Source organism: Tupaia chinensis, unplaced genomic scaffold (assembly GCF_000334495.1).
Source record: "Tupaia chinensis unplaced genomic scaffold, TupChi_1.0 Scaffold000362_1, whole genome shotgun sequence".
Classification (NCBI taxonomy): domain Eukaryota; kingdom Metazoa; phylum Chordata; class Mammalia; order Scandentia; family Tupaiidae; genus Tupaia; species Tupaia belangeri.
The window spans coordinates 4,710,790-4,724,995 of record NW_006159859.1 but is presented as its reverse complement, the minus strand read 5'-3'; the positions used below and the strand labels follow the sequence as shown (position 1 = coordinate 4,724,995).

General features: G+C 42.1%; 1 long non-coding RNA gene across 2 annotated transcripts in view; it reads right to left on the bottom strand.

Annotated features, from left to right (window-relative positions):
- Positions 1–3,053: 3,053 nt before the first annotated feature.
- The window catches only part of LOC102480999 (uncharacterized), a 26,416-nt gene continuing 15,263 nt past the window's right edge, over positions 3,054–14,206 (bottom strand). For both annotated transcript variants that reach the window (XR_003550151.1, XR_003550152.1), the window contains exons 4-5: positions 11,861–11,965; positions 3,054–3,358 (exon numbers count right to left, since the gene is read on the bottom strand). This is a non-coding gene — a long non-coding RNA (uncharacterized LOC102480999). The remainder of the gene's footprint in view (positions 3,359–11,860; positions 11,966–14,206) is intronic.

The window sequence follows — 14,206 nt, the reverse complement described above, 5'->3', positions numbered from 1 at the left end:
TAGGCCGGTGGTTTTGTGGCTTGGTGGTTACGGTGACCAGATTCAACACGGCCAACTGCATGGTTCAAGACCCTGATGCAGTAGCTTGAAAAACACACTGGGTGACTGTGTGTGTGGGACCAAAAATGGAGATGTGATTGTTGTGTGATGATTTAGTGATAAAAGAAAAAAGAAAAACCTTAAATGTTCCTGAATAGAAACTTATTATTAAATAACTGGGTAAGGAACCAGCAGATGGTATAATTGTTATGTGGTTGGACTCCCATGTAGTTGACCATGGTTCAAGTCCTGGACCTGGGGGCTTAAAACTCACGCCGGGCTCATGTGTGTGCCTGCCCAAATTCCCGAGAGGAAAATGGAGGAAAGGGATTGTGATGTGACCATCCCCCAGAGGGGGTGATTTCTCACTTTCTGTCTCTCTGTCTCTCTGTGTCTCTCTGTCAAGCACATGAGCCCTATAGCAAAAATCTCTCTTAAAAAAATATGTAAAATTTCTCCAACCTTACTTAGAAATTTAAAACAATTCTAGTCTAAACTTTAGCAGAAATTTTAAAACTATAAAATAATATTAAAAAGTGAAATCAGAAAAATAAACATTTAAGAATACCAACTTTACTTTTTTCTTTTGATTGTTGAGGGGGAAAAAGTGTGAGAGACTTTTAAATCAACCACAAAAGCTAGTGATATCGTCAATGGAAAATTGGGCATTGTGTTCATTACCTAATTCTGCGAGGTCTTTGTGCTTTTCATTATCTCTGAACAACTTCATGACTCTTTTTTGCTTTATTTTACTGCTGCCGTTGGAGAGAGACAGAGTGCAAGTGAGAACGCACCCCCCAGGAAAGACAGCCACACCACAATCCCTTTTCTTCCATTCTCCTTTTGGGATTTGGGCCCTCACTCACATGCAACCAACATGTATTTCCAGCCGCTAATTCCAAGACTCGAACAACACAGTTGGCAATGTGGGATCCAGTTGCCCCCAGTCACCACATCGCAGGCTGACCCGCAACAGGTTCTTTTATTCAAAGACTAAACAACAGTACCCAGGGCTGGAGTGCTGCACAGCAGTAAACGTGCTCTGTGAGGGTGACTGACATGGGAAGGTTCCAGGTTTGTGTCTAAGGACTTCCCCAAGTGTGCCAGGTACTCGTGCCCCCAGACTGGGGACTGGCTGAGGCTGTAGGTGGATCACGGCAGCCCTATTGGAGGGATCAGCAGTTAGCGTAATGGCTATGTTGCTGAACTCCCATGTAGTCAACCGCAGTTTGGGTCCCGGACCCGGTGGCTTAAACTCATGCCGAGCGCGTGTGCGTGCGTGACCAAGATCCTGAGAGGAGAATGGAGGAGAAGGTGTTGTGGTGTGGCCATTCCCCCTGGGGGGTGATTTCTCGCTTTCTGTCTCTCTGTCTCTCTCTGGCTTTCTGGCGAGCACACACGCCCTAGAGCAAAAAAACCTCTCCAAAAAAACCAAAAAACAAAAAAGACCTTATTGGAGATACTGTGTGTGTCTCTCTCTGCCTCTCTTGCTCATGGGATAAATGAAGAAATGAATAAACTTTTTATAAAGTTAAAAAAAAAAGGACATTGCAGCAAAAAGTTAAAGAAACAATTTTCCTTCAAATCGCTGAAGACGGCATCCACTCACATGAACTCTTCCTTTGTCAGCCTTTCTAGATATGGGAGAACTGACCCCCCCAGGTTTTTCCATCTCTACAATTCTCAGGTTCTTTATATTTCTTTGGAAATACTTCTATTTTCTAGGAAACGTTCCCAAACACTGGTAGCTTTAACCTTACTACATATGGTCAAACAGCAATGCGTACCAGATTCAGAAATATTATAAACTCCAACCCACCAGACATGGCTGGTTAGAGCCAGTGTTTGTGTTCAGAGAAGAGGCCTCTTCAGTTTTTTTCTTTTATCACGGAGGAACCATTAGCTTTTCCATAGTCCAAGTTTACTATACCCTCAGCCAAAACTATGATTTTGTAATTCTCCAGCCAATGACCTCAAGCCTGACCTACAGCAATCACCCCCATGGGACAGAAAAGGTCACTTAAACACCTCAACCTCTAGTCATCGGGAGAATTCAAAATCTCATCTCAACTTAGCATTCTGAAGGTTAAGGTCTTCTCACAAAAGTAATACAGAAAGAATGAGTAGTGATTTGGAAGAAAAAAAAAAGTTGGAATAAGATTTGGCTTGATCTGAAAATTTCAAATGTTTTCACAATATTCCTTCTTTTTTTTTTTTTTAAGGTTTTTGCCATAAGGCACACGCACGTGCCAGAGAGAGACAGTGAGAAACACCCCTCAGAGAGATGGCCATGCCACAATCCCTTATCCTCCATCTCCTGGGATTTGGGGCATGCACGCATGTGAGTTTCAAGACACTGAGTCTGGGACTTGAACCACAGTCAGCCATGTGGGTGCCCAGCACCTTAACCACCATGCTACCCTCTGGGCCCTACGATTCCTTCTGTGATATGAAAATGGATGTAATTTGATTTCATTCATTTAAACTCTCCAAAATAATACGCTGTCTGAAAAGCTAAGTTTTGGGCAGACGCTTACTAATAGAGTAATGAGTTACAGTAAAGAGTCCATTTAGAAGCCACTGGTATTCTAAAATACTCAGCTAAATGTAGTGTTTTCACTATTCATACAGAAAGTTAAATACATTAGGAAAAACATTCTGACTACCATAAAAGCAACCATTTAAAAATTTTAGCATTATGCAGTCTATGAACAGCAAAGGGTACTGATTTCTCATTTTTCTTATTTATTCATTATAGAACATCTATAGTAATCTATCTTATATGTATATCTTTAAAAAGAACTTAAGACAACTTGTTTACTCAAATACATAAGACAGAAGAGTTTTTTGTTTGTTCGTTTGTTTTGAAGAGGTTTTTGCTATAGGGTGCGTGCGCTCACCAGAAAGAGAGAGAGAGATAGAGAGAAAGTGAGAAATCACCCCCCCCACCACCACCACCGGGGGTATGGCCACACCACAATCCCTTCTCCTCCAGTCTCCTCTCAGGATCTTGGGCATGCACGCATATGCACCCGGCAAAGAGTTTTAACAACTAAAAATGAGCAGCACACATCACTCAGAAAGAAAGAACTAGTGGTACCAGCAGTTAGATCGCTTACATTAATTGATCGCTATATTTAGCTCTAATTTTCCTGGAAGGCAAAGCAATAAGGGAAGTAAGATGTGTTCTAAAAATTGTGCTGTTTGATAAAAAGGTCACTGAAAAGTAAATTCTTCCCTGGCATCAATTCTTTATGAACTTTCTGAGCAACTCCATCCAAAAGGAACTGTAGCATAAGCGCCAACTCCTCAATTGTAACTGCAAAACATTAAGAAAATATTCTTCGCGTTGTCTTAAAAAACAAAGGTTCGACAATCAATCATAACTTTGTAACAGCATTTCTTGAAGAGATTAAAATAATGCATTTCAAGAACATTGTATTCTATTGATCTAATTTAAGACAAAGTCAGATTTTAGGGAATTTGCAATAGTTGGTCAATATGTCCCTCAGGTCCTCCCTCTTTAACTAGACCCTGTGTCTAATTAAGTGTGGATGCTCCTCAACTTATGATGGCGTTGGGTCCCAATAAGCCCATGGCAAATTGGAAACATCATTAAGTGGGCCAGCCCCTTAATGCAGTGGTTAAACTCAGAGCGTGAGGATCCAGATCCCACATGGCCAAGCTCTGCTTGAATCCTGCCCCAGTGCCTTGAGAAGCAGTCAGGCATGTAAGCATGCATGCCCAAATTCCTGACGGGATGGAGAAATAGAGGAAAAAGGATCGCAGCATGACCATGCCCGATTAGGGCTGCTTTCTCTCTCTCTCTTTCTCTCTCTGGCAAGCTCACATGCCCTCTGGCAATTAAAGATTTAAAAAAAAAAAAAGAAAGATAAGGAAAAATAAAATATTATTAAGTAAAAAATGCATTTAAGGGTCACCAGGTGATATGGTGGTTAAGACACTGGATTTCCACACAACTTACTGCAGTTCAAGTCCTGGATCCAGAGACTTGAAAATCATGCTGGGCACGTGTACATGGATGCCCAAAATCCCAAGAGAAGAAGGGATTGGGGCATGGCCATCCCCCTGGGCAGTGATTTCTCACTTTCTCTCTCCCTGTCTCTCTCCAGTGAGCACACGTGCCTTATGGCAAATAAATAAATAAATAAATAAATAAATAAATAAATGCCTTTAATACTCACCCTACTGAACATCAGAGTTTAGCTTGGTCTACCTTACTTATGCGTAGAATACTTGGATACCATTGGGCAAGATCATCTAACACAAGCTCTATAATAAAGCATTGACTATCTTATGGAATTTATTGGCGACCGTATTGAGAAGCGTTGTATGAATATTCAAAGTACAGTTTCTACTGAATGAATATCACCTTCACACCACTGTCCTTTGAATGATCATAAATCAGGAGCCATCTGTACTCATTATTTCTTATAATCATAAAAATGTTCATAAACATAAGTACAAAGAGGAAAATATTGGTATACTGTCTGTAGCCAGAAATGATCATTTGAACATATTGCTGGTATATCCTTCACGGACAGAGAGGTGAATAGATAGGGCGGGAGATATAGACAGCTTTCATTCCGACAAAATTAGATCATACCAAATGCACTGCTTCGTCACCTTATTTTCTATTTATCAATATGTTATGAGTATCTGTATATGTCATTAAGTATTTTTACAATCATATTCCTTCTTTTTTAAAAAGAATTATGTCTTTAATTTGATTTATTCATTCATTTACTTTAATTTGACCAGAGAGAAATACAGAGAGAGAGAGAAGGAAATGAGAACGCAAGCTACCAGGTATGGAATTCGAACCGTGGTTGGCCATGTGGGAGTATCCAGCGCTTTAACCACCACGCCACCTGCTGGCCCCCAACAACCGTATTCCTTCTTTTTTGATTGCCAGAGGGTGTGTGTTCTCACCAGGGAGGAAGAGAAAGAAAGCATCCCCCAGTGGTGTGGTCGTGTTGCGATCCCCTTTCCTCTATTTCTCTATTTGGGGCTCATACGCACATGAGCCAGCATGTGGAGGCTGGGATTCCAACTGCGGTCGGCCACATGGACCCCAACTCCCTTCACCTGCTGCACCATGGGGCCAGCCCTGTAACTTTATTCCTAATAACATCTTATTATTTCATTGCATCTGTATACTGTACTTTATATTACCTATATGCCTGTAGGTATTTAGGTGATTCCCAATTTTTCAATTGTATCTTATGACCTAATTCCTTTTTTTAAAAGGTTTTTGCTATAGGGTGCTCACCAGAGAGAGAGAAAGAGAGAGAGAGAGAGAGAGAGAGAGAGAGGAAAGTGAGAAATCACTCCCCTAGGAGGAATGGTTACATGAAAATCCCTTCTCCATTCTCCTCCTGAGATTTTGGACACACATGCATGCGCACCCAGCATGGTTTTCAGGCTGCCGGGTCCAGGACCCTAACAATGGTAGAGTCATAGCCATGTGGAGTCCAGTGCCTTAACCAGTATGGCACCTGCTGGCCCCCTGGTTTCTTTCTCATGGTTAATTCCTTGCTCTTGTGTCAATTTGATTTCCCTTTCACAGGGCTCTTTGCACATATAATGATTTATATAACATCCATTCACAGATAGCATGTAATCCCAGGCTTTGATATAGAATAAATACTTTTGACTGAATAAACGAATGTTTTAAGAGTCTGGGGTACGTTTTATTGTTGGTCTGAAGAAGCTGAATCTTTTTTTAGCCAGAGCATGTGTGCACTCTCCAGAGACAGCGGGTTAGGGGGACATCACCCCCTAGTGGGGCAGGGTCATGCCGCAGTCCCTTCTCCCTTAGTCTACTGGGATTTTAGGCATTGGGATTCTAGGCATGCGCACGCACGCACCCACACACACACACGTGTGTTTTTCAAGCCTCTGGGGCTGGGATTTGACTGCCATCTACCACGTGGTATCTGGCTTCCAGGGCACGGTGTCTAACCACTCTGCCAAGGAGCTGGCCCGAAGTATCAATTGAGATCTTTCCCAAACCCTTGTCTCTCTCCACATTTCCTCGCATTCTCTTAAAACAAACCTCTGAGAAATTTGAAATGCAACAAGTGGCTGTTCAGTATTAGTTTAATTTGGATATTAAAATTACTATAGAAATTAGACAGTTTTTAATGGATTTCTTGCTTCATGATTCATTAGGTTGAAATCTTGCAAGTTCTAGGAGACAGTTATGTCAGTGTTATCTGGAAAGTGCCTAAAACACTAATATCCGAAGCAATCCTCTCTGGGCTAAGGTACCAGACAGCCAGGCAATGGTTTAGGACTTGGCACTTTGAGTCTAGTAGGGATGGATGGCCATCTCTGCCCAGCCGAGGGCCAGAGGGACCCCTATGAACTGGACCTTTGGGGACTCGGTAGGAAGGCCTGGCCAAGCACACTGACCTTTTCCTTGTTCTTTCCTGCTCTTCACAATCCTCACAAGACGTGTATTTTGTTTTTAAAGGAACAAAGGATAAAAATATAAATGGACTATTCTAAGTGTTTAATTTCTTTTCCCCCTTACTGTGCTCATTTTCTCTCAGGTTTCCTGTTCATTTCTCCCCCATTTCCTAATCCACTTAGAGTAAATCCCAATATGCACTCATATCCTCTTCACTGGAATTAAGTACTACAATGACATCAGTGTGTAGGCTGCAAAAAGCTGCAGAAAGGATCTAACTTCTGAGAGACGTTAGTCATGCAGTTTGTGTGGCCCTGTCTTCACTTAGAGCCATCACATGAAGAAGGAAAAAAAAAAAAAAAAAAAAAAAAACAGCATTCCCAATAGGGTCTTGATGCAGTCTACCCCCGAAAAAAAAAAAAAAAAAAGACTATCACTCGGACTGAGAAAAATGATACAGAATTCTTTATTTTTCTAAAATTGCTGAGGAGTGTCATTTCTCTTGAGAATATAATCTAATTCATATCCATAAATCATGTGTCATGTCTTCTAATGGGTGGGGGCATCACATCAGGGCCTGTGATCAGCTCATTTGGCTATTTCTAGAAGATGCTCTTAATAAGGACAAAGCAGAGTAAATGCCAAAAGGCACTTACAAAGTACCTACAAGCGTACTTTTATCACACATTAGGGAGATAAAATGAAAACAACCCATAAAATGAAAAAAAAAAAAAACACAAAAAACGGGAGTTAGCAAGTGGTGTGGTGGGTAAGGCACTGGACTCCCACATGGCCAAGAGTGGTTTGAGTCCCAGAACTAGCAGCTTAAAAATCACTCTGGGTGCATGTTCATGTGTGACCAAAATCCCAGGAAGAGAATGGAGAAAGGACGGCAGCATGGTCATCCCTTCCCTGGGCATGGGGGGATTCCTCACTTTCCCTCTCACTGTCTCTCTCCCTCTCTCTGTGTCTCTCTCCAGTGAGTACATACACCCTATGTCAAACAAACAAACAACAACAACAAAAAGAAAGATAGTATCAATCATCCAGATCCTTTTAAAAATTAGGGACAATTTATGATACTGAAACTGAACACTTCTTTAAGAGTCGGGAAAAGTCAAGGAAGACTGTTGTCTGTCCAAGGCATTGATACAGATGTTCTTACGCAGGGTCTGACAATAAGACCTGCGACTGCCCCTTAGTTCGCTCAGGAAAGTCCACCATGTTGCATTAATCCATTCACTCTGCCAACGCTAAGACCATTTTGCACCTTCTCTATTTTTATTAAACTTTCGACAACCCTACTCCTAGTTTACTCCTTGCTTTGCTTACTTCATTGAGATGATGGAATTGATCAAAATAGAACTTTCTCAATTTTCCACCATCAAATTGCCAACCCGCGTGTGTCTGACCTGTGTCCTCTATCAGAACCCCAGCCTGCTGTGCCTTACTGAAGACTGTGGCCAACTGCTCCTCTCGAGGTCCGCTTCCACTTCAGTACCGGGTCACACTTTCTCTAGTTAACCAAAGCACTTTGCTCCGGCAACTCGGCTTTCTCCAGCATCAGTTTTCCTCTTTTCTAATGAATAATTCTCATCAACATAAAAATATGTATCCATTTTTCTATCTTCACAAAAGCCCCTCCCTTCTCCTGACCCCACGCCCCTTCCAGATACTACCTCATTTTCTGCTTCCTTTACAGCAAAATTCCTCAAGGTTTGTCTAATAGCTGCTGCTGCTTCCACCCATTTGTTGATCTTTTTTAGGCCTTTGATTTCATTTATTGCTCAAGCAACTTGATGACAACAAAAATAATGAGTAAAGAAAAGACTTCACTCACATTCCACTAGCCTAAGACAGCAATTATTTTTATTTTATTTGTGCATTGGTTTATATCCTTTTTTGCACTGTTGCAATCAATGGTCTAGGAATATTTTCATCTTACTCTCTTAGCTTAGCACGATAATGTCCTACTTTGCTACATAAGTTGTAGAATTAGTTTTTTAAAGAATTATTTTATTTTATTATTATTGTTATTTTCCTATAGGGCACGTGTGCTCACTGGAGGGACAGAGAAGGTGGGGGAAGTGAAAAAAGAAACCTCCAGGTCCAGGATTTGAACCAGAGTCAGCCATGTGGGAGTCTAACACCTTAACCACCACACCACCTGCCGCCCCCATAGAATTAGTATTTTAAGAATTAAATTTCATCAAGTTAATATGAGTCTTCAAAAGTTGATAGAAAATTGTATTATGAAAAAACTATGCATAGATTTCAAATTATTTTTTGCACCCAAATAAGCTCATACTTTAATTCTATATTCCATGAATGTTTTGATATCCCTCACATATGCATAATTCACTTTACCATTCTGCACTTGTTGGCTCCTTCGGTAGTATTTTGCCAGTGCTACAAATACTTCTATGGTTAAGAATCTTGTGCACTTAATTTACCAAATAGCTTTGGCATGAATTGTTTGCTCATGTACATATTGTAGAGGAGATTTTTAATAAGTGTTTTAACTATCCCCTGAAGTAGTGGCTGGTATTCTATATACTATTGAAAAAGTACTATGGGGCCAGCAGGTGGCATGGTGGGTAAGGTGCTAGATGCCCATGTGGCTGAGGTCAGTTTGAACTCCAGACCCAGCGACTTGAAAATCGCCAGAGAAGGCCAGGAGAGCCTTGTTCAGGCGTTCCACAGCAGCAGTCACTATGGAAAGCACGCAGCTTTACCTCCCCATAAAAGTACGAGCACAGAACGGCTCCAGGCTGGTCTACCCAACCCTGGTTTTCTCTGTCTATCCTTTCTCAATCCACAGACCTTCCCCTTGGGGTCCCAGGTCTTTCTGCCACCAGGCTGTGGCAGGGAAGTCTGGCAGCTTGGTTTACAGGTGACAGTCTTGGGAGAGGACAAGAGGTGGCCCACCCCAGGCCTGGGCCCAGCAGACACTACTCAACTTCTGGCTGACAGAACAGTCCTATTACAAGCAGGCACCTTCCCCAAGCCCTCTACTCGGAGCTCTCTCCGTTGCTCTAATTCAGGTGCCGTTCCTGTAAACACCACATGTGGTGGACCCTCCTTCACGGGATCCTCTGGAGCCATTCTCCGCCCTGCCTCAAGGGGCTGGCCTGAAGGGCTGCTCCAGTGTCCACCCTTGCTCTGCTAGACCAAAGGGAGGGGAGCGAGGCTGGGCCTCAGCGCCTTCCCTGTGATGTCACCTCAGGCCAGCTGTGACTCTCAGCTGAGGTCACTTGGTCCTCTCTGGGTGGACTCCTCTGCATGGTTCTTTCCTTCCAGGTTCTAGCAGTCTCCGTCCCCTCCTCCCTTTGTCCCTGTGGGCCTAGGAGAGGTAACAGCTCTGCTGATTATAGCCCTAGTGGGAGACTGAGCTTCAGAGTTCCTTTTTTTTTTTTTTTTTAATATGGAGAGGGTACTTGGGCTTGCTGGACAGAGACAGAGTGCAAAAGCGAGAAACCTTCACACACAAACCAGTGGGGCACGGTCACACTGTGATCCCTTCTCTCTCTCTCTCTATTTTTTAAATTTATTTTGAGCATACACGTGCACATCCTGTGTGTTTTCAAGCTGCTATGTCCAGTGCTCCAAACACGAGGCTGGCCACGTGGGATCCAGCCTCCCTAAACAGCAGGCCATAATCCAGCCCTATGCCCTAGGGCTCTATTCCTAAGTAAACATTGCTAAAATTATTTTAGTTTTGACTGTGTCATCCTGCTGAGACCTTGTTTGAGGTGGTACATACTTGAATTTTCAAATTTAATTGGAGAGTCTTTCCCTTTGATAGGAAAACTTTACATTTATAATAAAAACAAAGAATTTGATTTCTTATACATTTTTACATATTATTTTATCTCTGTTCCTTATAGTTTTTAGTTAACTATTAAGTTTTTCTTTATTTTAACTCTATTGATTTATTCCATGAGAAAGAGACAAACAGGCATCCCCCAACAGGGTCCTCATGCCACCATCCATCCCAAGTCTCAGCTGGCCCAGTTAAAGGGCACATACCTAGCATGCTCAGGGAGGCCCTAGGACATGACCCAGGACTTCCTCACAGAGGAACTGTTGTGCAACCACTCTGCCCCCACCTTACTTTCACTGGTTTCTTTTTATCCCCTTTCTCCTATACTCAAATTGGGATTGTCATTATTTATCTCCATTTCTCTACTCATGACTTTTCTAATTTTAAAGTTTTACTTATATGGGGCCAGCAGGTGGTATGATGGTTAAGGGGGCTTAGACTCCCACATGTTCGACCACGGTTCAAGTCCCAGACCTGGCAGCTTGCTTTCTCACTATCCCTTTCTTTCTGTCTTTCTCTCTCACTCTATCCCTCTCTGGTCAAATTTAAATAAATAAATAAATGAATAAATGAATAAATAAATAAAGTTAAATAAAAATAATTACTTAAAAAAGTTTTAATTGTAAGTAAAAATTAAAGAATTATGACTTCAAACTTGCTCACTCCCTGACATTTACTTTTCAGTTCTACTAATGGCTGTTTTTCTGGCTCCTAATTGTCATAATTAAATCTATGTGTTTCTGTCAGCATATAAAATATTACAGGGACCAGCAGTTAGCATAATGGCTATGTCACTGCACTCCCATGTAGCTGTTTGAGTCCCAGACCGGCAGCTTAAACTCACACCGGGCGCGTGTGCGTGCGTGCCCAAGATCCCGAGAAGAGAATGGAAGAGAAGGGATTGCAGCGTGGCCATCCCCCCTGGGGGGTGATTTCTCACTTTCTATCTTTCTGTCTTTCTAGCGAGTACACGCACCCTATAGCAAAAACCTCTCCAAAAAAAAAAAAAAAAGAAAGAAAGAAAAGAAAATATTACAAAACAACTTCGACTTTCTTCATGCTATATTATAAGTTCTAGGTGTCCCTACTCTCTCCGTTGAAATAAAATCTTGAGAACATTTCACTACCCATATCCTTTCTATTACCCAAGACTTGAGTTTGGACAAGATAATTATAGGTTTTAAGTCTCAGACTATTAACAAATTTTCCCTCATAGAATGATTCTCTTGTTTCAAAATGTTTAGAGTATAATTCTATTAACTTCATCATCTATTTAAATTTACTTATAAATACTATTGTATTCATTGTTCACCAATGTTTCTTGATGTTTTCTCTATTAACTTCATTGTTCACCAATGTTTCTTGATGTTTTCATCTTTCCTATCATAAATTTTAACATTCATTTAGAGAACTTTTATCAGAAAGGTACATAGGTAGGGTATTTTTCACATTTGTTGTGTGTGCTCATGAGAGAGAGAGAAGCATCCTTAACGGGGTCTCATCATCTATGACTCCCTTTCCCCAGCCCTCCAGCTCTAGGATTCTGGCACCTACGCACACACCTGGGATGTTTTCAAGCAGATCAGGAGATCCAAACTCATGGTCGGCCAATCAGCATCATTTTTCCCTTTTTTTTTTTCAGTTTTGCTATAGGACACGTGTGCTTGCTGATGAGAGACAGAGAGAGAGAGAAAGGAAAAGTTAGAAATCACCTCCCCAGGGGAGATGGCCCTGCCACAATCTCTTCTCTGTTCTCCTCTCAGGACTTCGAGTATGCATACACACACGCCCCACATGATTTTCAAGCTATCAGGTTCCGGACTGGAACCATGCTGTCAGTCATGTGGAATCCAGCTGCCTTAATCTCCATGCCATCTGCTGGCCCTAACGTCATTTTATATGATGGTATAATATTCCATCCTATGATTGATGCACCATTGCTTTACTTAACTATTTCTTCTGTACAAGGGGACACCAAAATTTTGTGAAAAAAACCCACTAAAGTACAAGTTTATTTTTGCACAAAAATTTTTGTGAAACCTTTGTATATAGCCTTTTCTTTTTTCTTTCCTTTCCTTCCTTTTTTTTGGGGGGGGGTAGGTTTTTGTTATAGGGCATGTGTACTCACCAGAGAAAGACAGTGATTTTCAAGCCACTGGGTCTAGGACTCAAACTGCAGTTGTCCACATGGGACTCCAGCACCTTAACCACCTCATCACCCGTCAGCCCGTTTAGCTTTTTCATAGTAGAATTTCCCATAAACTTCTAGAAGGTTCGTATATACAGATTATTTATAGCTTCTCGACATTACTTGAACAAGGAATTTGAGTAAGAGGTGGATTCAGTTTTAACTTCTCCCTCCACCACCTAGGAGTGGTATCACCTTAAAACAATTTGCCTCTTTGAGTCTCAATTCTCTTATCAATAAAAAGGGGGAAATAGAGCCAGCCCTGTAGCACAGTGGTCAGAACCCATGCATAGGGAACTGGATCCCACATGGCTGATCTCAGTTTGAATCCCAGCCTGGTGGCCTGAAAGCATGCCAGCCCTGTGTGCATGAATGCCCCAAACCCTGACAGGATAGAGAAATGGAGGAAAAAGGATTGTGACATGGACATGTTCCATTGGAGGGCTTTCTCTCTCACACTCTCTCTCAAGTGTTAAATTACCTTCAATATCTTCAGTAAAAGAGAGATACTAATATCTATTTCACGGGGTTGTGGTAATTAAATGAGTTATAATCTATAAAGTGCTTATGATAAGAACTCAGTAAATGTTAATCTTATTGCCAACTACAAACCAAACTAGAACTGACTGATCATGAATTATCAATTAAAAGTCTAAAAAAGATTGGGGGAGGGGGTTGCGAACAGTTTCTTTGACCCAAATATCTGGAGCCAAGAGGGATCGTGTGTCCATGCCTCCGTTTACCCTGGTAGCTTTCTAGAACACACTGGAGAGTTGAACTTCTTTTTTTTTGGGTGTGGGGGGGGAGGTTTTCACTATAGGGTGGTGCGCTCGCCAGACAGACAGAGAGAGACATAGAGACAGAAAGCGAGAAATCACCCCCCAGAGGGGATGGTCATGCCGCAATCCCTTCTCCTCCATTCTCCTCTCGGGATCTTGGGCACGCATGCACACGCGCCCGGTGTGAGTTTTAAGCCACTGGGTTCGGGACGCGAACCGCGGTCGACTATGTGGGAGTCCAGCAACATAGCCATTACGCTAACTGCTGGTTCCCGAGAGTTGAACTTTCTATGTAAATTACAAAGCCTATTTCCAATCATGTCATTATTTCTGTTTTTTAAACCAGATAAATCTAACCTTTTCATCTATGTTCTCTAGAATGAAAAATATATTTTCCTTTTATCGGTTCCATACTACTCTTACTTAGTTGTCAGACATGTTTTGCACTAAATTCTTATGTCCTTTGCATTTTCTCTGGTAGTAGGCATCAGGGATGTTGTCTGGTGTATCCGGACCAGGGCCAGAACTTTTTTATTGCTACATATTTTGAATATCTTGAATGAACGGAAGTGGCTTCTTTCCATTCTTCTCTCTTCGCCAGGATCCAGACCTTGCAAGCCCTGACATGTCCTCCGAACGGGGCCCTGGTGGAGCTGAAGCAATCGGGGATCCCCTACAAAGCCTGAAACTGAAACCTCTAACGAAACCCTCATGTGGCTTTCTTTCCACTTAATGATTTTCCATTTGCCTTTCTGGCTCATGCCCTCTTCAGCAGTGAACTGCCAAGTGTCCCCCGATGCGGCCTGCACTTTTCTGTGCCTGGGTGCTGGCTGTTGTCTCTGGTCTGGGGCAGGGGTGTGCTCGCTCTTCCAAAAACATTGTTTCAGAGGCTCCAGTCAGAAGCACCCATTGCCGCAGGGAGGATCAGAATTACCAGAGCA